Source organism: Macaca mulatta, chromosome 20, assembly GCF_049350105.2.
Source record: "Macaca mulatta isolate MMU2019108-1 chromosome 20, T2T-MMU8v2.0, whole genome shotgun sequence".
Classification (NCBI taxonomy): domain Eukaryota; kingdom Metazoa; phylum Chordata; class Mammalia; order Primates; family Cercopithecidae; genus Macaca; species Macaca mulatta.
This window is the reverse complement of record NC_133425.1, coordinates 51494207-51515878: the sequence shown is the minus strand read 5'-3', so window position 1 is coordinate 51515878 and position 21672 is coordinate 51494207. Positions and strand designations below refer to the sequence as shown.

General features: G+C 41.7%; 1 long non-coding RNA gene across 1 annotated transcript in view; it reads right to left on the bottom strand.

Annotated features, from left to right (window-relative positions):
• LOC144338025 (uncharacterized) overlaps nt 1-21054 on the bottom strand; it is a 35144-nt gene extending 14090 nt beyond the window's left edge. The window contains exons 1-2 of the long non-coding RNA XR_013411752.1: nt 20810-21054; nt 5803-6115 (exon numbers count right to left, since the gene is read on the bottom strand). This is a non-coding gene — a long non-coding RNA (uncharacterized LOC144338025). The remainder of the gene's footprint in view (nt 1-5802; nt 6116-20809) is intronic.
• Between the last annotated feature and the right edge of the window lie 618 nt (nt 21055-21672).

Here is a 21672-nt window from a genome sequence, read left to right as displayed (position 1 = left end):
GATTGTGCCTGGTTCACTATTTTTATCCAACCTCCTCAACTTTGTATGTATTGAATATTGATGTGGTTTTTTTTTTTTTTTTTTTTTTTTTTTTTTTTTTTTTTTTTTTGAGACGGAGTCTCGCTCTGTCGCCCGGGCTGGAGTGCAGTGGCCGGATCCCAGCTCACTGCAAGCTCCGCCTCCCGGGTTTACGCCATTCTCCTGCCTCAGCCTCCCGAATAGCTGGGACTACAGGCGCCCGCCACCTCGCCCGGCTAGTTTTTTGTATTTTTTTTAGTAGAGACGGGGTTTCACCGTGTTAGCCAGGATGGTCTCGATCTCCTGACCTCGTGATCCGCCCGCCTCGGCCTCCCAGAGTGCTGGGATTACAGGCTTGAGCCACCGCGCCCGGCCGAATATTGATGTTTTAAACCACAGTTCCAAAGATGAGAGTGAGTGGTTTGACTAGAAGTTACCAGGGTTGGGTCTGCCCTTTGAGTCTGGCCAACAGCTGCACTTGCAATCCATGGTTCCATTGGTAGCATCCTTCCACCGGGAATTCCATTTGTGTTTATTTTCATTGTCAAGATATTCTTATCTTGCCTCACCTCTGACTGGAAAGCTTGTGAACTCAGATGGGTTTGCCATTTGCTGACCAGCCATGAATTATTAGTGCAGGAAAAGAGATGGTCATAACAAACTCAGCCTGCTTCTTCATGTCTGGCATGAGGGGATGTGTTGGGCGTTGTGATGTGCCACCTAGATCTGCTTTTAGGAATGAAGGACATATTTCCTCAGCTGCTGGCAGTGGTACAGCTCACAGCTCTCTGCCCTTTGGGGATTGCCTCAGATAAAAGAATGGCTTTGCCCCCCGTGGCCAGCAGCCCACTTTCTCAGCCTTCTGCCCCAACTCAGGCAGTTCTGAAGGATCACCTCATCTTCAGAACTCCCCATGCTTCTCTGACACTGCATTGCAGCTCACTGTCTCCCTCTTCCCAATCTGCCTCCTCCCCTTTATTCCACTGGCAGTGACCCCAAGATCAACTCCCTAATAAACCTCATGCCTGCTAAACTTCATCTCAGGGTCTGCTTCCTGTGGATCCCAACCTATGATCAAGCATTTACTGAAAATTACTACATGTATCAGAGCAAAGCACCATTGTGGCTATATTTGGCTACAGAAACCCTTAAACCTGCCCTGGGATTGGGGAAAGGAGCTACATATGGCCAACCAGAAAGTATGGGGAGGCAACAGCCCCTTACACACGCATTTTGATTTGCCCACCCAAATCCGCTCCTTCTGCAACAGTCCCCAACTCAGAAAATGGCAACTACATCTATTCAGTCAGTCAAGACAAAAATCTTGGAGTCATTTCTGACCTCAAACTCTAACACCACATTAATCTAATTCATCAGAGAATGGGCTCAGCTTTACCATCCAAATTGATCCTAAATCTGACCCTTTCTCACCACCTGAAATGCCAGCCCCTGGGTTCCAGCCACCATCACCATCCCTAACTTGGATTACAGCAATTGCCGCTGTGAAAGGAAAATAAAATCTTGAGACCCTCAACTCAACACGTCAAGGGAAAAGTTAAGCTTGGAGACCAAGTAACTCAAAAAACTTGCCTTTCCTTTTGTTCCTAAATAGCTGCAAGATAGAAGGCCACATGTCTCCCCAGGGGGCCTCCCTTACCCTGACAATGTAAATTAACAGCTTATCTTTATGGTACAGGACAAGAGGAGACTAGAAATTGTACCCCCTTTCCACCGCCTACCCTGAGATGAATTTATATTCGACTTCTTCCTGTACTCTGTGTTTACTTTATCTTATGTAAAGTGCAGATTAACTGAGCGCGAGACGAATACATAATTGACTGTTCCTCTGCCCCCTCCTTTTCACATGCAACATGTGGATTCAGGGAGCGCTAATCAAAGCCTCAGAAAAATGTGACCATATCCTCCCTCTTTTTTTTTTTTCTCCTTTCCCTGCCTGCCTGTTTTTTTCCCTGTTAAATATTGAAGTCCTTAAAATCATCCCTGGAAAAAGTATGAGCCACAGATCCTATTGTGGTTTGTGTCTCTTTATCCCAGGTACGTCCTCAACCTGGGCAAAATCAGCCTCTAAATTGATAGACATCACTTTTTCTTTCTCTTTTTTCTTTTTTATTTTTTTGGCTTTCAGGTTCCAAACTCTTAGCCCCTACAATCTATTCTCAACATAGCAGTCAAAAGGATCTTTTAAAACCAAAGTCCATTCTTGTGTCTCCTTGGCTTAGCACTCTCCAATATTTTCCATCTCATTTTAATCAAAACTCCTAGCCCTTCCATGGCTCCCAAGGCTCTTTATGATCTGGCCCTCCCCTGCTGTCCTGCTGACCTTTCCTACTACTACTTCCCCCTTGCTCACCCCAGTCCATGCCAAGCTTGTTCCTGACCTACTTGAAGTTCTCCCTGCTGAAAACACCGAGATATCTTCATGGCTCCTCCCCTCACTTCCTTTAACTTCCATTTCAAATATCCTCTTGTCTGAGACCTTCCTTCACCACCCAATCAATGACACTAACCTCCTCTCCCTACACCCCCAACTTTGGCACTAACCATCTCCCTTGCCACGTTTATTTTTTCTCATAGCACTTATCACCATGCAATGGAGTTCCTTGTTCATCTAGTGTGTTCCTCCTCCAAGCAGAATGGAAGCTTTATGAAAGTGTTTTGTTCACTTCTTTGTTCCTAACATCCAGAACAGTGCTTAGCACAGAGTGGATGCTAAATAAATGTTTGTCAAATAAATGAAATTTTAATTTCCTGACTGTTTAGGAGAATCTCAGATGGGAAAATTGCTTAGGCACAGATAATATTCCTCATTCTGCTTCTTACTTGCCTAATGACCTTCCATAAGCCCCTTTTCCTATCAGGCTATCAGGAAGCTGAGGGGGTGGGACAAGATAGTCACTCAGTGTCTCTTCTCCATCTGATCTTTTGCTGAAATTGTGATTTGTTTGATGCAAACAACCTGGTGTGACATTACTGCAACCGTTTTTCTACTGCTTAAGTGAATTCCAAATGAAGCCCAGCTCTAGCTTCCCCAGCATCCCTCCCTGGTGTCATTCCAACTGCAGGATACTGTCCCCAAGTACTTGACTCTCTTTCCATTTTAACCTTCCCATGCCCCTTCTGTGTTCTGTGACTTGTTTTGGTCTCACATTGGGCAGATTGTATGTCATTACCCTTTGCTCTGGTCAATGGGATGTGAGCAGATGTGAAGTCAGCAGCAGCTTGAAATAGACTTGAGTGGTGAGCTTGCCCTCTTGGGCTTCTTCCATCACAATAAGAGAAACATGTCTTGGCTAGCCTGGTGGTCCAAGAAGAACTGAGGGATATTTGGAGCACCTGGATCAAACCGAAGGCCAGAGCCAAACTCAGCTGAGCCCAGGTGAGATCAGCAGAGCTGCCCCAGTTAACCCACATATGTATGAGTGAGAATAACTGAATGCTGTAAGCACTGAGTACTGGGGTGCTTTGTTATGTGGCATTCTTACGGCAACAGCTGACTGATACACCAGTCTTCCAAAACTCAACCCAAGGTACATACTCTTCCAGAAAACATTCCCTAAGCCCAAGGGCATGGCCTAACAGTGAGAATTTCAGGTCTGTTTCAGGTTAGTGAGGTCAGCTGCTTGCAGGAACTGAGAGACTGCAGCAGAAAGAAGGAAAAATGGGCAGCCAATATTGCTCAGTTGTGCCATTTGATGACTCTGCAAACAGAAAGAACAAGGATCGAAAGGATTTATAGTACGAGCTGATAGAATGGAGCTGGGGCTGGCTTTGTGCCTTGCGGCTTCTTTCCCATTTTTTTCACAAAGCTCCTCACCAGGACACAGGAGCTGGTAACCCTGTCCTTGGCCTGAAATGTGGTTCCACCTACGACTTCTGGGTATATCAGACTGGGGCAACAGGGCACTGTTATTCTGACAGTGAACATTACACCTTTCCAAATGGATATTGCAGAAATTTAGAATTGAGTCTTGTCAAAACATCCTGATTTGCATATTAGGAAAGTCAAGGGAGAAGTTACTTTATCTTCTTTCTAACCTGATGAAAAGATTTTTAAGGAGACTTTACTGCAATCATGTTTCTATTGCTTAAGTGATTCCAAATGCTACTGTAAATTCCATTCATTATTTAAATAGCTTTAGCTCCCTTAAGAACCTAAGCGCCTTACAGGAAGGAAGGAGCTATCAAATCCATGCAGGATGGGGAATTGCTCAGGAGGGTCAAATCCTGGGGCATAGGGAGAGGGACTATAGTGTTCATGATGGGTTTCTAGGGAGGCAGATGAAGAGCCCGACTGAGTGATAGTAGGAGCTGGGAGAATTGCTAAGATCATCTGGGCCTAGGATGCTTTCCTAACTTTCCTGGTCCTAAGAATTTTCTGAATAACTTGTTAAAAATAGATCTGCAGACCTTTCCCCTGGAGATTCTATTTTAGCAGACCTGACGTGGAGTTCAAAATTCCATACTTTCAAGAAAGACCCCAGGTGATTTTGACAACTAGACATGCGTGGAAAATACTGATCTTTCAAGCTGCCTTGTTTACAGGTGAATAAATTGAGTCCCAAGGAGGGGTTAGTGCTAGAGGTTAGTGTTAGTCCCCAGTTAGTGCTAGAGCTAAATGCAGGACAGGATCACTGAGACACGAACGGCAGGTTTAGGATGCCCGATTTGCAGCTGTGCGGCTGGGACTGGCAGTGTAGTCTGCAGGTTTGCTGGTCCCTTGGTATGTTTGTTTAGCTGCTCACTTTCTGTAAGAACAGCTGAAGGCAGCGCTCCTGGAGTCAGACAGACCAGGTTCAAATTCTAACTTTGCTTCTGATTCACTGAATAACCTTGTGCAAATTGCTTAACTTTTCCGAGCCATTAATATGGGCATTAAATCAGATAATGTACCTACCCCTAATAGGTACTCAATAAATGATTATTTTATTTATTAAATAAATAAGTGCTAGACCCCATTCCAAGCCAAAGAACTGGCCAGTATGAACTCATTTAACAAATAAAACAAGCCTATTATTAATCCCATTTAAAAATGAACGAAATTGAAGAAGAGAAAACTTGAGTGACTCGTTCAAATCACGCATATAGCAAGTGAGAAGCAGAGGCGGATTTGAACTTATGTAGTCTGTAGTCCCCTTTCTTTCCCCTGAGGATAGGGTCTGGGTCCCACTTACCCCAGCATGGCCCCTGGTGCAGGCCTTTGCACACAAGTAGATATCAATAAGTGCCTGATTAATGGGATTGAGATTTAAAGGCAGGACGAGAAATTCACTTGATGCATGGCTGAGGGTGGGATATTAGTATGGGGTATCTGGAGAGGGCAGTAGGAGGCCATAAGTAGAGAAGCCTGTATCAAGAGAAGATGGGACAGATCCTGCAGGACCAGTCCTTGGGAGTTAAAGACTGTTTTCAGGCCTAACAATTAGCATTGAAATGCGCAGGAGCCTGGAAGTTTTTTGCATTGTCGCCTGCAATAAGGAAAAATCCAGACTGAACTGGCTGCTTGGATCAGAAGTGATGTAACGGGCTGGCTTTGGCCTAGTTTTCCTAAAGCAGGCGGCCCCCTGGCTCTCCCACACCCTTTTTTCCAGAATTGGCAAGTGACAGCTACCGCCATCTAGTGGTCTGAGTGGCACTGCACAGGGATGGGGAAAAAAGGTTGGCTCGCATCACAGGTGCTAGAAGATGCCCCTGGCTTCCCTGTCCCAAAAGATGAGAGCCCCCAATGGTGGTAGAGAGTTTATTCTGTTCAAGGCGTATTCTTACCTTTTACTTCATTAGATCTTCTCAACAACCCAGGAGGTCATTAGGGGCCATTAACTCCATTTTATGGGTGAGGTGACAAGTCCCTGGAGGAGAGGGGTCTTGTTCAGAGTCGCATTGTCAGCTATTGATGGAACCAGGACTGGGATCCAAGCCTTCACAATACAGTTTTTTAGCCCATAAGTAATACAGACAGGTTGTCAGATCCCTTGAAGTCTCCTTAGACAGGAAATGGAAGATGATTTATCCTGGAGGTCTTGGTCACTTCTCTGCATGGAGGTGAGTCCCCTTCAGCTCAATGACTTGCGATTTTTCTCTGGAAAGAGAATTTTCAGGTGGGATACCTGGGCTGATAATACTCATATGGGAGGTTTCAGAAGAAGATGAATACTGCCCCTCCAGCTCTAGACCCTCTTACTGGATACTCAGTTAAAGCTTATCTGGTCCAGGCCCCTTGTATGAAAAATGGGGAAACTGAGTCTCAGAGAGGGGGAATGACTAGGCTGATATCACACTGTGGTTAAAGCCCTTCCTCTCCAGCCTGTCTTTCTATTCTATGTACTCTGGTATAATAGCTGGTGCCTGGAGCCTGCACTGTTTCGAACAGATGTAACTGCTTTTGGTCCAGAGTGAAAATTGGACTCTAATGTCTCCCAAATTATACCACAAAGGTATGCAAAGGAAAAGAGAAATCCCTGGATATGTATGCTTGTTTTAGCATCTGTAACGTCAGTAATTCACAAACTTTTCAATGAAATCTTAGGCAGAATTTGAGTATGCAAAAGAGATTAATGTGGTGAGAATTGAGGAAGCTGAAATTTACTGTGCCACTGGGGATCTCTGTAATGCCTGAGAGAAAGGGAAAACATGTTGAAAAACAAGGTATTGCATAAGGAGCACTGACTGTGGAGTCCTAACACCTGGGCTTTGGTCCCTGCTCTGGCAAGAGCTTGCTCTGTGTGTGACCTTGGGAGTCACTCTGTCATTCTGATCTCTCGCGGTTTACTCATTCGTACAATAATCCTGATCTTCCTAGTGCCTAGGGTTGATGAGAAGATTATATGGAGGGAATAGGGGAATGGGTGTGAAAATGGTTTGTAGAAAGTAAAGTGCTACATTTATAAATGGTTTCTTTTTTAACTAAATTGAGGTAAAAATTTATATACAATAGAAATGCACCACTCTAAAATGTTCTATTTCATGAGTTTGAAAAATTGTAATCAGCTGTGAAACCATTATCCAAAACAAGCTACAAAGTATTTACATCCCTCCAGGAAGTTATCTTGGGCTCATTGGTAGCAAACCTTCCAAGCCCACAGGCAACCACTGTTCTGATTCCTACCACCTTAGCTTAGTTTTGTGTGTCCTAGAACTTGACATGGGCAAAATCGCCCAGTATGTACTATTATGTGCCTGGCTTCCTTTGCCCACTGTAATGTTTTTGAGATTCATCCAGGTTGTTTTTTTCTTTACTGCTGTGGAATAGTATTTAATTGTGTGGACATACCACTATTTGTTTATCTATTTTACTACTGAAAACATTTGACTTATTTCCAGTTTTGGATATTATGATTAAGACTGCAATGAGCATCCTCTTCCACATTTTAAGTGCACATGTGAAGCCATTTCTGTTGAAATAGGAGTGAAATGTTGAAGCGTACAATAGATGCATGTGTAACTTTAGTAGAAGCTGCTGTTCAGATATCCAAATGGTTATACCATTTTACACTCCCAACAGTGACACACCAGAGTTCCAGATGGTTCATAGGTTCCACATTTTGTATTGTTAGAATAGACATTCTGGTGAGCATAAAACGGTGTCTCACTGTAGTTAAAATTTGCATGATGTTAAGTACCCTTTCTTATTAGCTATATGTGTATCTTCCTCTGTGAAGTATCTTTTAACATATTTGCCCAGTTTTAAAAAGTTAGCTAGCCATTTTATTGTTGATTTGTAGGAATTCTTTATGTGTTATACACAAGTCATTTGTCAGATGTAAACGTGGCAAAAACCTCTCCCTTATTTGTTTTTTCCTATTCGTTTTCTTAATGATGTCTTTTCATAAGTAGGGATTTAAAAATTTAAGTTTGTGTTACCTATTGTTTTCATTATGCTTTGTGCTTTTTAATGTCCCAAGAAATCTTTGTCTAATCTAAGAATGCAAAAGTATTCTTTTGTGTTTTATTCTGGAAACTTTATGGTTTTCACTTTTATGCTTAGATCTTAATTTATGTCTGCATATGGAATGAAGATAGAGTTGAAGTTCATCATTTCCATATGGATTGTTTCAGCACGTCTGTTAAAAAAGATTTTCTTTTCTCCAGTGAACTGACTTAACACTTTGGAAGTTTATTTTTCAATGAAAAGGTCTAAAAAGAAATTTTATTTTTAAAATATAAGAGAGTACCATTGACTTTTGGAAGGATGTACAGTTCTATGACTTTTAACTCAGGTATAGATTTGTGCAGTCACTGCCACAATCAGAATATAGAACAGTTTGATCATCCCAAGAAACTCCCTCATGCTATCTATGTGCCTGTCCTTTTGCTGACACCACACTATCTGAACTACTGAAGCTTTATAGAAAATCTTACAATCAGGTAGTGTAAGTGCTCCAACTTTGTAATTCTTTTTTCAAAATTGTTTTGGCTATTCTAGTTCTTTTCCATGTTCATATAAATTTGAAAGTTCATTTGTCAGTATTTAAAAAAAAAATCTTCCTGGGATTTTTATTGGAATTGTGTTAAATCTGTAGATCATTTTGGGAGGAACTGACATTTTAACTATGCTGAGTTTTGCAATCCATGAATATGGTATATCTCTCCATTTATTGAGGTCTTCTTTAACCTCTTTCATAAATATTTTTTATAGTTTTCAGCATACAGATCTTATATATGTATTTCATTTTTTGAAGGGGTATTGTGAATGACATTGTTTTAAAATTTTGTTATTGCTAATATATAGCAACATGATTGATTTTGTGTGTTGCCTTGCAATCTTGCTAAACTCAGGTATTAGTTTTAGAAGCTTTTATAGATTCCTTGGGATTTTCTGTATAGAATGCTATGTTGTCCACAAATAGAAGGTTTTATTTCTTCTTTTCTAGTCTGTATGCCTTTTGATTCTTTTCTGTGCTTATTGCAAATAGCTAGGACTTCCTGTACAATATTAAAAAGGAGCAGTGAGAATTCATCATGCCTTTCTCCCAATCTGATAAGAAAAACATTCATAATTTGCCATTAAGTAGAATGTTAGCTGTAGGCTTTTTACATTTGTTCTTTATCAGATTGAGGATGTTTTCTTCTATTTCAGGTTTATGGAGAGCTTTGTTTTAAAATCATGAATTGTTGCATTTTGTCAAATGCATTTTCTGGATTACATATGAAGATGCGTTTTGTCTTTTAAAATGTTAATATAGTAGAATACATTGATTGATTTTCAAATATTGAATTAGCCTTATATTCCTGCTGTAAATTCCACTTATGTGTTTTTTTGATTTGGTTGCTGTTATTTTGTTGGGAAATTTTGCTTCTATATTTATGAAGGATATTAGTCTGCAGTTTTCTATTTGTCACTATTTTTGTATGTTTTTGGTATACTGGCTTCATGAAATGAGTGGGTATATGTTTCCTTCACTTCTATTTTCTGAAAGAAATTGTGTAGAATTAATGTTTTTTTCTTCTTTAAATATTTTGTAGAATTTCTAATAAAGGTATCAGGCCTGGAAATGACTTTTTTGAAAGGTTTTAAAATATAGATTCAATTTTTTAATATTTATATGACTATTTAGGTTATTCATTTCATCTTGGATGAGTTTTGTTTTTTGTGGTTTTCCAAGAATTGTTCAATTTTATCTAAGTTTTTGAATTTATTTATATTATGTTTGTATTATTTCCTTATTATTTTTAATGGACACAGGATCTGTAGTGATGTCCTCTCTTTCATTCCTGATATTAATCACTTGTATCTCCTCTCTTTTTCCTCTATCAGTCTTGCTAGACACATTTTGATTTTTTCAATTATTGAAAAAACACCTTTGACTTGATTAAGTTTTTCCATAGTCTTTCTGTTTCAATTTCATTGATTCTGCATTACTTTTATTGCTTTCTTTCTTTTGGTTACTTTGGTTTTGTTTTACTCTTCTTTTTCTAGTTTCTTGTGGTGGAAGCTTAGATGGCTGATTTGAGATCTTTATTTTCTTTTTTTCAGTTTTGCTTTTCTTTCTTTCTTTTTTAACCAATACTATACATTTTCATCTAAGCACTATTTTAGATGCACTTCACAAATTTTGATAGGCTGTATTTTTATTTTCATTCAGTTGAAATATTTTCTCATATTTCTTGGGACTTCTTTTTTGACCTATGAATTATTTAGAAGTGTGTTGTTTAATACGTTAGCATTTAGATATCTTCCTCTGGTTTTTCTCTTATTGATCTCCAGTTTAATTCCATTATAGTTTGAGAATATACTTTGTATAATCTCATTTATTTTAAATTGGTTAAAACTTGTTTTACGATCCAGGATCATGATCTATCTTGGTGAATATTTAATACACACTTGAAAAAAATTGAATGTTGCTTTTGTTGGATGAGGGTATTCCATAAATGTCAGTAAGGTCTTATTTGTCGATGGTGTTTTTCAGTCCATTCCCATCTGAGAGTAGGAGTTCCCTTTCCTACTTCTTGACCCAGAACTATAGAGTGTCTCCTAAAGCTCTCTATTCATGTTAATGACCACATCAGGGTGTCAGGCCATGTCATGTTCTGGTCCTAGGATAACAGAGGGGAAAAAATAATTCATAACATTCAATGGTACTTTGAATTCTGGTCTTACTTCCCTATCTACCTGTTAGTATTTACTATACAGAGTCCTCAGAATGGCGTACATATTTAGTCCAGGTTTTAATGTTGATTTTTCTTTAGGGTACTACCTCTTTGTACTCTTAGTTCATGAGATGTGAGTGGGGTGGACCTTAACCCTACTTCCATGTGCTCTGATCTGACCAGTTAATGTATTCTATCCCAAGGCTGCAATGATTGGTTGAGGACTAAGCATGTGATTCAAACTGTACAAATGTCATTTCTGAGACTTTTGTGGGAACTAGTAGGAAACAGAATTTCTCTTCACTGGGGTTATTTACCTATGGGGATGAAATCTTGTCACAGCTTGAGAAGAGTTTGCCTGAGAGTAAAAGGGCACATTGAGGAAAGTGAGCTAAAGAAAGAGAAAGACAGACTCCTAATGAGCTTGCTTAAGTGCATAGATCCAGCCATTTCTGAAGCTAGTAATCATCTCCCACATTCTAGACTTTTCAGGTACATGAACAAAACAAATCAAAATAGCAACAACCCCACCCCCACCCCACTTCCTCTGCATTAGCCAGTATCAGTTGGTGTTTCTGTCACTTAATATGAAAATAGTCTTAATACATATATATATTTTTGTTTGTTTGTTTGTTTGTTTTGTTTTGTTTTGTTTTTTTGAGATGGAGTCTCTCACTCTGTTGCCCAGGCTGGAGTGCAGTGGCACGGTCTCGGCTCACTGCAAGCTCTGCTTCCCAGGTTCATGCCATTCTCCTGCCTCAGCCTCCCGAGTAGCTGGGACTACAGGCCCCCACCACCGTGCCCGGCTAAATTTTTGTATTTTTAATAGAGATGGGGTTTCACCGTGTTAGCCAGGATGGTCTTGATCTCCTGACCTCGTGATCCATCCACCCCTGCCTCCCAATATATCTACATATCTTAAGTTTCCTTTCATCTTCCTTAAGTTCCTCAGTCAGATTCTAGGGACCCATTGTCCCCTTAAGCCCCAGGGCAGCATCCCCTTCCTTGAGAGAGCAATTAGCTGATTTCATGGTTCTCCAAACAGAAATGGTTGTCCTTAGAGAATCTCAGCATGAAAAATGGGCAGAGAAGCTGGGTCTCAGTATGGAGCCAGAGAGCATGTTTGCAAGTCTGCATCTGCTGGCTACATTAATGTGCAAATCAGGCTGTGGGCCAGAGTTTATTTTTAATAATTAGAAGCCCATCTTACTTTGGAAATGTGCTGCAGCTTCCTGTGACGAAAGGGAAAAGATGGTTCATCCCTTCTTTCCCTCACTCCATGGAATCTACATTTCTGGAAACTTAGAGATGACATAGCTTATTCACTCATGGAACTCAATATTCGAGGAGGAGAAAATTGTCAGTAGAAAAAAAGACGATTTTTAAAGATGGGAAAGGAAAATTATTTATTTCTGTATAGTATTTGGCAAATTTTGCTAAATTTCCTCAGGATGCCAAACTAGGGGGTAGATAACATTTTTGGCACATAGATGAGGCAGGTGCCTGGCATGGTTGTCAAGAGCTTGGAATCTTAGAACCACAAGACAGTAAGATTGTAGCCCAATATTTTGCCTATGGAAAGAAAGAGGACCCTTGTGGGAAAGGGCCCTGTCCAAGGTCAGGCTGATAATTAAGAAGAAGAATTATGAAGAAGGAGCGTGGGCTCCTTCTTCTGTGTCCCAAAGGCTTCCACCATAGCCCACACCATCCAGACTCACAACTTTCCTACAGTTCCAGAAGTGCCTCTTTGCAGGGGTCCCAGGTGTGAATATGATATGCCCACTTGGCTTGGCCATCCACCACCTGTTTGTCACTCAGCCAACTGGCAGTCCCCATCCCCATGTTTTGTTTTTGTTTTTGTTTTTGGCATAGCTGAATTTCACCAGGCAAAGTCTCAGGTGTGGAACGCAACCAGAAGCATGCCATTTGCTGCGGGCAATGGAATGTGAGTGGAAGTCACATGTCACTTCAGGATGAAGGCCTTCAGGTAAGCCTGCCTCACTGCTGTATCATCAACAAGGGCTGGTGCTGAGAAGGCCTTGAAGCACAATCTGTCCTGCCCTCCAGGAGAACTCATGGCCCAGCGAGGGAGGCAGATATGGAAGCAGTCATCATGCAAGGTGATTGGGGCTGGGCCAATGCTTTGTCCCAGCAGGAGGGGCCAACAAAGGGTGCAGACAGCTCTGCTGGGGGCAGGGGTTAGAGAAGCCTTTACTAAAATGCAGAGATCTTGAGTTGGGTCCTGAAGGACATGTTAAATTCTCCAGGTAGGCAAAGCACATACGGAAATCCCAGATGAGAGAACTACACTCTCTGCTTTGTTTTCTTGTGGTATTTGTCTTACTGTGCTCTTTGTGATAGTATCATGTATCTACCTGGTCTCCTATAGCCCATTTGCTGCTGTACTTAACATCTGTGTGCCTCAGTTTCCTCATCTGTCAAGGGAGTATAGTTATAATGCTCCCTCACTAGAGTTCTTTTCAGGATTAAATTGTTTAAGGTATGTGGATATATATGAAGCATATCAGATGATGCCTTACACATGGTAAGCACTTGGTAAATGCTACAGTACAATACTTTATATTTAATAGATACTCAAAAAATGTTTTCCTCATTAAAGTGTTCTTCAACTTTATGTGACCCCTGTCACCTAAAATAAAAACTATTTTGGCTACTGGAAGCCACTGGCAGCCAATGTCTACTCTCAAAAAGCATCCCTCCACTGAATTAGCTAATCCTCTGATCTGTATTGGTATCACTCAGTGATGAGCAGGGATTAGAGGAGTGCCTACTATTAAAAGTCTGGGAGACACAAAAAATGATAGGACTAAGAACTGGCCCTCAGACTTAGGGGCCAGCTGGAGCAACCCAATGTATGCTTGGGTCCAATAGAAAAGATATACCATAGGATGACTCCACTTTGCAGCTTGTAGATGCTTTGATATAAAGATCATCATGGCCAGAAGTGCATGGGAGGAGAATTATCTGACTGGGTAGAGATCTTAGAGGGTTCTCAAATGGATTTTCCAGTAAGTGCTCTATACAAACACATATGGGAGGAGAAGATGTGGGATTGCAGAGCTGCAAAGATGACATTGTGCAAGGCAAACCCCAGGTCTCTCCATGAATTCTTCCTCTTCCATTAATTCTTTGAGGCATAGAAAGTAGATTTCCAAGTATCATGGGAAGTTAAGCATGCTGCTGAGGATGGTCCAGAAATAACAGCATGGCTACTGGAGTGCTGGGAAGACTGGAGGTGACAGAGGCTCTAAGGAGGAGTGAGAGCTGAAGCACCACATTAGAGAATGCTGAACTGAAGTCAGGAAGAAGGCAGGCCTGAGAATATGGGCTCATGGGCTCCCTACTTCGGTGACTGTTAAAGACCCATCTACAGATTGGAATATTGGCAGCAATGGAAATTTTAGCTTTTGTGTGTCATCTCTTTGACTCTATGTTTTTACATGTTGCTTCCTGTTTATTAACTTCTATTTCTTATAACTTTGTGATGAGACAGTTGGAAGGCATGCCTGTCTCTCATATTGTGTACATTGCCAGGAGGACTAGGTGGAGTGTGTATGGATGAAAGAATATGCCAAAAAAAAAAAAAAGCATTAGTGAATGAAACACCACCAGGAGAGTTCATGGAAGAATGCACTGGCAAAGAAGTTATACATAGACATCTACCCAGAGAGAATCTGAGGTTGACTATAAATAAAGTTTAGAAATGGCATAGAACTCAGAGTGAAAAGGAGTGTGGTGGAAGACTTCTAGGAAGAGGTGTTTCTTTACTGGGCCTTGAAGGATGGTTGGACCTTGGATACATGGAAAGAGAAAAAATCATATTCTAAGATGGATGTGATGATTAATTTTACATGTCAACTTGACTGGGCCATGGGATGCCCAGATATTTGGCTAAATATTATTCTGGCTGTGTCTGTGAGGATGTTTTTAGATGAGATTAACATTTGAATCAATAGCCTGAGTAAAGCAGATTGCCCTTCCTAATGTGGGTGACCCTCATCCAATCAGTTGAAAGCTGAAATAGGACAGAAAGACTGACTCTCCCACAGATAAGAAGAAACTCTTCCAGCCTATTTTGAGCTGGAATATCTTTTTTTATTCCACTTTTTGGACTCAAATTGAAACATTAGACCAGGTGCAGTGGCTCATGCCTGTAATCCCAGCACATTGGAAGGCCAAGGCGAGTGGATCACCTAAGGTTGGGAGTTCAAGACCAGCCTGGCCAACACCATGAAACCCCATCTCTACTAAAAATACAAAAATTAGCCAGATGTGGTGGTGAGCACCTGTAATCCCAGCTACTCAGGTGCCTGAGGCACAAGAATGGCTTGAACTCAGGAGGTGGAGGTTTCAGTGAGCTGAGATCATACGACTGCACTCTAGCCTGAGTGACAGAGTGAGACTGTCTCAAAAAAAAAAAAAAAAAAAAAACCCAAGTTCTTCTTGGGTCTCCAGGCTGCCAACTTTCAAACTGAAACTTACACCAGTAACTCTCCTGTTTCTCAGGCCCTGCACTTAGACTGGAGTTACACATGGGCTCTCTGGGGCCTCCAGATTGCTGACTGCAGAACTTGGGACTTCACAGCTTCCATAGTCACACAAGGCAGTATCTTATAATCACTCTCTCTTCCTCTCTTGACGTACACACATGCACACACACGCACGTGCACGCACACACATACACACACAATCTCTTGGTTTCTATTGGTTCTATTTCTCTGGATAATCCTGACTAATAAAATGAAGAACATAGCTTTTGAGGCAAAGTTATAGTAAATTAATACTTACTGAGAATCTACTATGGGTCAAGCACTTTATGCATAATCTCATTTAATCCCTATCCTCATGCAGTGGGAAACATTTTTAAGTCCAGTCTGTGGGTCAATATTGTATTGATATTGAATTAACAGATATTTACTGAGCACCTACTATGGGCCAGAGACTTCTCCATTCTATGTGATGACACATTTCACATATTTATTTATTTGTTTAATCGACAAATACTAACTGAGTGTCTACTGGATGCTTGGAATGCTTCAGTGAACAAAACAATAATATACATTCTCTTGAAATTTACATTTTAGTGAGGAAAGGCAGAACAATAATGCTAGCTATAACAATTAATTATACAATATGTTAGAAGGTGATAAATGCTCTAAAAATGTTGATACAATAAAGGGGATTAAACACGTTGAGGTTGGGGTTGGGTCACAATTTTAAATAGGACAGTCAAGGAGACCCCATTATAAAGGTAAAATCTGAGCAAAGTATTGAGAAGGAGATGTATGAGTGAGCAAATCAGAGAGCAGGAACAAGTGCAAGGGCCCTGAGACAAGAACCCGTGGTACATTGGAGGAATAGCAAGAAGGCTGGTGTGGGTGGATGAGAATGAATAACAGGAGATGATAGAAGGAGGAGGTGAGGTCAAGGGTTAAAAAAGAGAGTATGTAGGCCTTTGTAGATCATTGCAAATAATGTGGTTTTAGTCTTTGCTGTGTATTTTGCAGATGATGACCTAATCTGTTTTACATTATAACAGAATCACTCTGGCTGCTGTGTTTCAGTGGTCCAGGTGAGAGATGGTAGTAACTGGAACCAGGGTAGTAGCAGTGGAGGTAAAAGAAGTGAACAGATTCTAGATATGTGTGTATATGTATATACATATGTGTGATGTGTATGTATGTATGTAGTATATACATATAGTAACAGCTTTAGTGAGATAAAATTCACCCACTTAAAGTACACAATTCAGGTAAGACTCCAAGGCTTTGGAACTGAGAAACCAGAAACATGGAATTTTCACCAGCTAAGATGGAGGAAGAGAGTAGATTCATGGGAAGGAAAGGGCAATAGTTTAGTTTGGGATATGTTAAATCTACACCCAATTGCTAATGAGGGAAATCTGGGAATTATCCCTTACTCTTCCCGTTTCTTTATCATTACTATCCCAAATCCCTACATCTGATCTGTGTAGTCAGGTCACTTCTACCTCCAAAGTGTATCTTGAGTACGCCCATTTCTATTGCAAAGTGCTTATGAGATATCTCATGTCCTCCCCTCCATTTCCCATTCTCTTTTGCAGTTAGAATGGAGTCATGTGACTGGTTCTGGCCAATAAGCTGTGAAGAGAAGTGACATATGGCACTTCCTGGTCAGAACAGTTAAGAACCCATGACATGCCTCCTTCATCTCTTTCTTTCCCTGATAGGGTGTCTTGAAGGCCATGTATTCCAAATGGTAGAGCTGCAAGATGAAGGACTTCCCAACTCACACTGGAGTCTCATGTAGGCAAAAAATAAACTCTGTATGTATTGAGTGTTACTTAACTACTGAGATATCAGATTTATCCTCATACAATTTTTCTTCTCCCTCCTGCTACCCTAGTCTGAGCTTCCATCATCGTTACCAAATTTTGTGGAATAGTTACCTAATTAACGTCCCTACTCCTACCTTTGTATCCCCCAAATTCATTCTTCACATAGCAGCCAGATCAGAGTTCTTCTTCAATGGCTTCCTGTTGCACTTATCACTGAATTGCTGTGTGATCTGGCTCCTGACTTCCTCTTGAACCTCATCTCATCAGCCCCTAGCTCACTGAGCTGCTTATTCTGCCTCAGACTCAACAAGTTCTTTCTTTTTGCAGGGCCTTTGCCTGTGCATTTCCTCCACCTGGTTGGTCTCATGGCTGGCTCCTTCCTATCCTTCAGGTCTCAGGTTAGATCTCACCGTGTTCAGCGAGGCCTCCCTGATGACTCTATCCAGAGTTGCCCACCCTCCCCTCTCCATTATTTTCTGTCATAATACACTATTTATTTTAAACACTAATAACAATCTATCATTTAATGAATGAACAAATGAACTAAGCAACTAACTAACTAACTAACTAACTAACTAACTAACATATTTACTCTCTGTCTCATCCACTGAAAGTAAACTCCACAAGAACAGAGACCTGTATTCACCATTGTACCACCAGTGTCTTAGTCTATTTTCTGTTGCTATAACTGAATACCTGAGACTGGGTCATTTATAAAGAAAACAAATTTATTTCTTTCAGTTTTGGAGGTTGGGAAGTCCAAAATCAAGGGGTTGCATCTGGTGAGGGCCTTCTTGCTGGTGGAGACTCTGCAGAGTCCTGAGATGGCACAGGGCATCACATGGATAGCAATTGCATGAGAGAGAACAAAACTGGCTTTTATAATAGACACACTCTTGTGATAAACAACCCACTCCTGTGATAACCCATCAATCCATTTATCCATTAATCCTTGAGTGAATTAATCCATTTATGAAGGCATAGCCCTCATGACCCAATCACCTCTTAAAAGTCCCACCTCTTCATAATGTGACATTGGTAATTGGGTTTCAACATGAGTTTCAGAGGGGCCAAACATTCACACCATGGCAGCCCATGTCAGATGTGCATTTAACATGTGGTAGATGCTTCAAAAGCATCACATGATTCAGCATCAGAGACACAGCAGTGCCCAAGGCAGGGTCCCTGTCCTCAGAAATCTCATGGTTGAGTAGTGAGAGGCCAGGAGTCAGGGTGCAGTGGGTTTGCAACCCAATCTAACCTAATTTGGGGGAAGGTTGGAAGAGCTTCCTGGAAAAGGGGATGCCTGAGGCAGGCCCCAAAGGACTGAGGACTGTTAGTTGGCCTGATAGATTAAGAGAAGGGCCTTTTAGAAAGTAGAAGTGACATGCATAAAGGATCAGAGGGGTGAGAATAGGGTTAAGGCCAGTCCAGAATGACTGCAATGTGGGATATGAGATACAATAGCAAGAGATAGGGTGGAGACAGAGCAAGGACCAGATCATCCAAGGCCTGGCATGTTAGGCTAAGAAGATTGCACTTGACCTTGCATCAGTAGGCTGTCATTGACTAAGTCCAAGTGTTTTGTGGCAGAACAGACTTAGGCTAATTCCCTTTGGGCATCATGGTGAGGTGGAGGGCCTTTGGTTAAAGGATCTTGCCTCTGTTCCTCATTGGCTGCATAGATTTCTCTTCTCCGTGGCTCCCAACTCCATTCTGTCTAGTACATGTGGTGTAGAAAATAGACACAGGAAGGGAATGAGAAGGAAGAATATTTACAGTAGAGAAGTTTGGACATTGGAAGTAATTCCTGGGATGAAGAAAGAATAGCAGAGGAGGGAGTGGAAAAAGCACTGGAAAGAACCCTGGTTCTGTCACTAATTACTATATGGCCTTGGAAAACTCATTTTATCTACCTGGGCCTTGATTTCTCCATATGGATAATGGGGCTTTGGGCTTAACTGGTAATTCACCAAAAATGTCCAACCTTACAGAATCATACTGGTGGTGGGATTTCAGGCACCATGATCTTGAAATAGGATATATATATATGTATTTTTTTTTTGTCTATGACTTAAGACATATCCTATAAATGGCTCTTATGCATCTCCTCCATTCCCCTTCTCAAGGGAACAGACATACTATGTGTCTATGTGTCTATATGTCAGTACTTTGATAGGCATTGGAGATAAAACAGACAGGCCCAATCTCTCTGTTTTCATGAAGCCTACAGTTTAGCACTAGAAAACTGATTTTAAGAAAAGCACACAAACAATGTAAAATTACAACCGTGATCAGAACCACAGAAGTAACTCACAGCATGAAGAGAACCATTCAAAAGGGAGTCAGAAAAGCCTGGGACAGTTCTGGAGGCTGGGAAGTCCAAAATTGAGGGGCTGCATCTGACGAGGGCCTTCTAGCTGGTGGGGACTCTCTCTAGAGTCCCAAGGTGCCACAAGGCATCACATGGCTAAGGAGTGCAAAAACCAGAACCAAACTGGCTTTTATAATAGACCCTCTCTTGTAATAACTCCTTGCAGTAGTGACACTTGAGGGAGATCTGAAGGATGAGTCAGAGATAACTGGGCAGGGAGGGGAAGGTATCAAGTATGAGGCAGAGGGAACAGCATATTCAGAGAGACAGGGCAAAGGCTGGTATGGCTGGAGCAGGGAGAGGAGCCTGGCAAAGGATGAAGCTGGACAGGGGACTATTTAAAATATTGCATGTGCAGAGCCTAGGGGATCCAGTTGGTCAGACATTGGTCCTTTGGCTGCTGAATTGTGGGGGGTTCTGATGGGGTGCTGGGGGAGGAGGGAGGATGTCAGGGCACATTTGGTATAGGTGTGCTTGGGATAAGGAAGTATTTTCAATATTCTAACACTCTTTATGGCTACGTGGGTGTGTTCAATCTGACCATTAGTGATTGGGACAAAGAGGTGGGCAGAGACCCAACTAACCATGAGGACCTAGAGGACACAGAGTTTGCCCTGACAATACTGGGGAGCCACTGCTGGGGCCAAGGAAGGTAGTGAGGGGACCACAATTGGGTTTTACGGAACTGAGATTAAGCTGAGGAGAGTAAGGTTCTCACTTCAGTCTCAGAACTGAAGTGGGGGCCAAAAATCAGTACTTAAGATATGTCTATCTTAATATTTCTACAATATTTTAAAAAATTTCAAAGCAATGCAAAAAACATTCCATTGTGAGCAAAATATCAACATTTTCAATTAAGATGGCACTTAATCCTGCACTTTCATGATTCGACCTCACTTTCTTCAATACAATCTATGCCCTGTCAGATGCTGTCTTCATGTAAATTTTTGCTAGTTTGTTCACCATGGCCATATTTTGCACTCATTTAAAAATATTGCATGAAAATAGTATTTATCTTGATTGCTGAGTATTTAGGGTGTCTCCATAAATGTTGGGCCTGGCCCTAATTTTGAAGCACTCTGATTTTGAAGTGATGACTTGGGTCTGTGGATGTGGAGGGGCCAGTGTGGATGTGGGGAGTCATGGGGGTGGGGCGCACACAGGAGATGTAGGCAGATTGTCTGAATGCGGCAGGAGGGGATATACAGGCAGGCATGCTGCTCGCCCCTCTTCTGGGGATTCTGAGGAGGGGGTATGAGGGGAATGCTGTTGGCAGCCCATCTGCACTATGTGACTGCCAGCCAGGCTTGTGAGCCAAGCGCCCACTTCCCTTGAGGAGGCTGTTGGGAAGCCATTTTCCAAGGGGAGTGGGAAGCATCTCATGATCTGACTCGGCCATGCCTTGGGGCTACTCTGATGTGCTCCCCCGATAGACCCTAATCTGCTCCCTTCCATTGCCCATGTGACCCACTCACCTCCAGGTGAGCCCTGGTTCCAGCTTGTGGAGTCTGTGTAGAGCCCACTGGCCACGTGCTCCTAGACCTCCTGGGTCTGTGGACCGGCCTGTATCTTTAATGTTGCAGATTGTGCTCCACCCCTGAACTTAACCGGCTTCTATGATCCTGCAGGCTGTGGCTGGGAAGCAAACGACATCCATCTAGGGCCTTGGACGCATGCTAGAAGACCTTCCCATGATGTGAGGTCAGAGTCACCTGGGAACGCTGAGTCCTGGGGACACAGGTAGAATTGTCAAGACAAGGTCAGGTCAGGAGCATGTGGGACAGCAGGGGATGGGGGGAAGGGATTGAGGAGGACTAATGATTAACAGCAGAATCAACAGCCAACACCATAGACATCTCAATTGGTTTAGCTTACCAAATTCTGACTGAAAAAGTTGAGCAAACTTTACATTTGATGGGTGTCAAAACTGTTGCACCCAGATCGGCTATAGACAAGAGCAGAGTCTCAGTGGAAATTTTATTTTATTTTTTTAAAAAATGACATTTACTTCTTATTAAAGTGAAGGTTGAGTGTCTCTTAAACAAATTCCAAAGCTTTAGGAGTACTAGTGGTTTTTGGTTATATAAATGTACTGTATAGTGATTAGTCTGGGTTTTCAGTGTACCTGTCACCTGAACTGTGTATATTGTACACAACAGGGGATTTTTTTTGTCCCTTATCCCCCTCCCACCCTTCCACCTTCTGAGTCTCCAGTGTCCTTTATACCACTCTGTATGCCTTTGCAAAGCAATAGCTTAGCTCCCAGTTATAAGTGAGAACGTGCAGTGTTTGGTTTTTCATTCCTGAGTTACTTCACTTAGGATAATGGCCTCCAGTT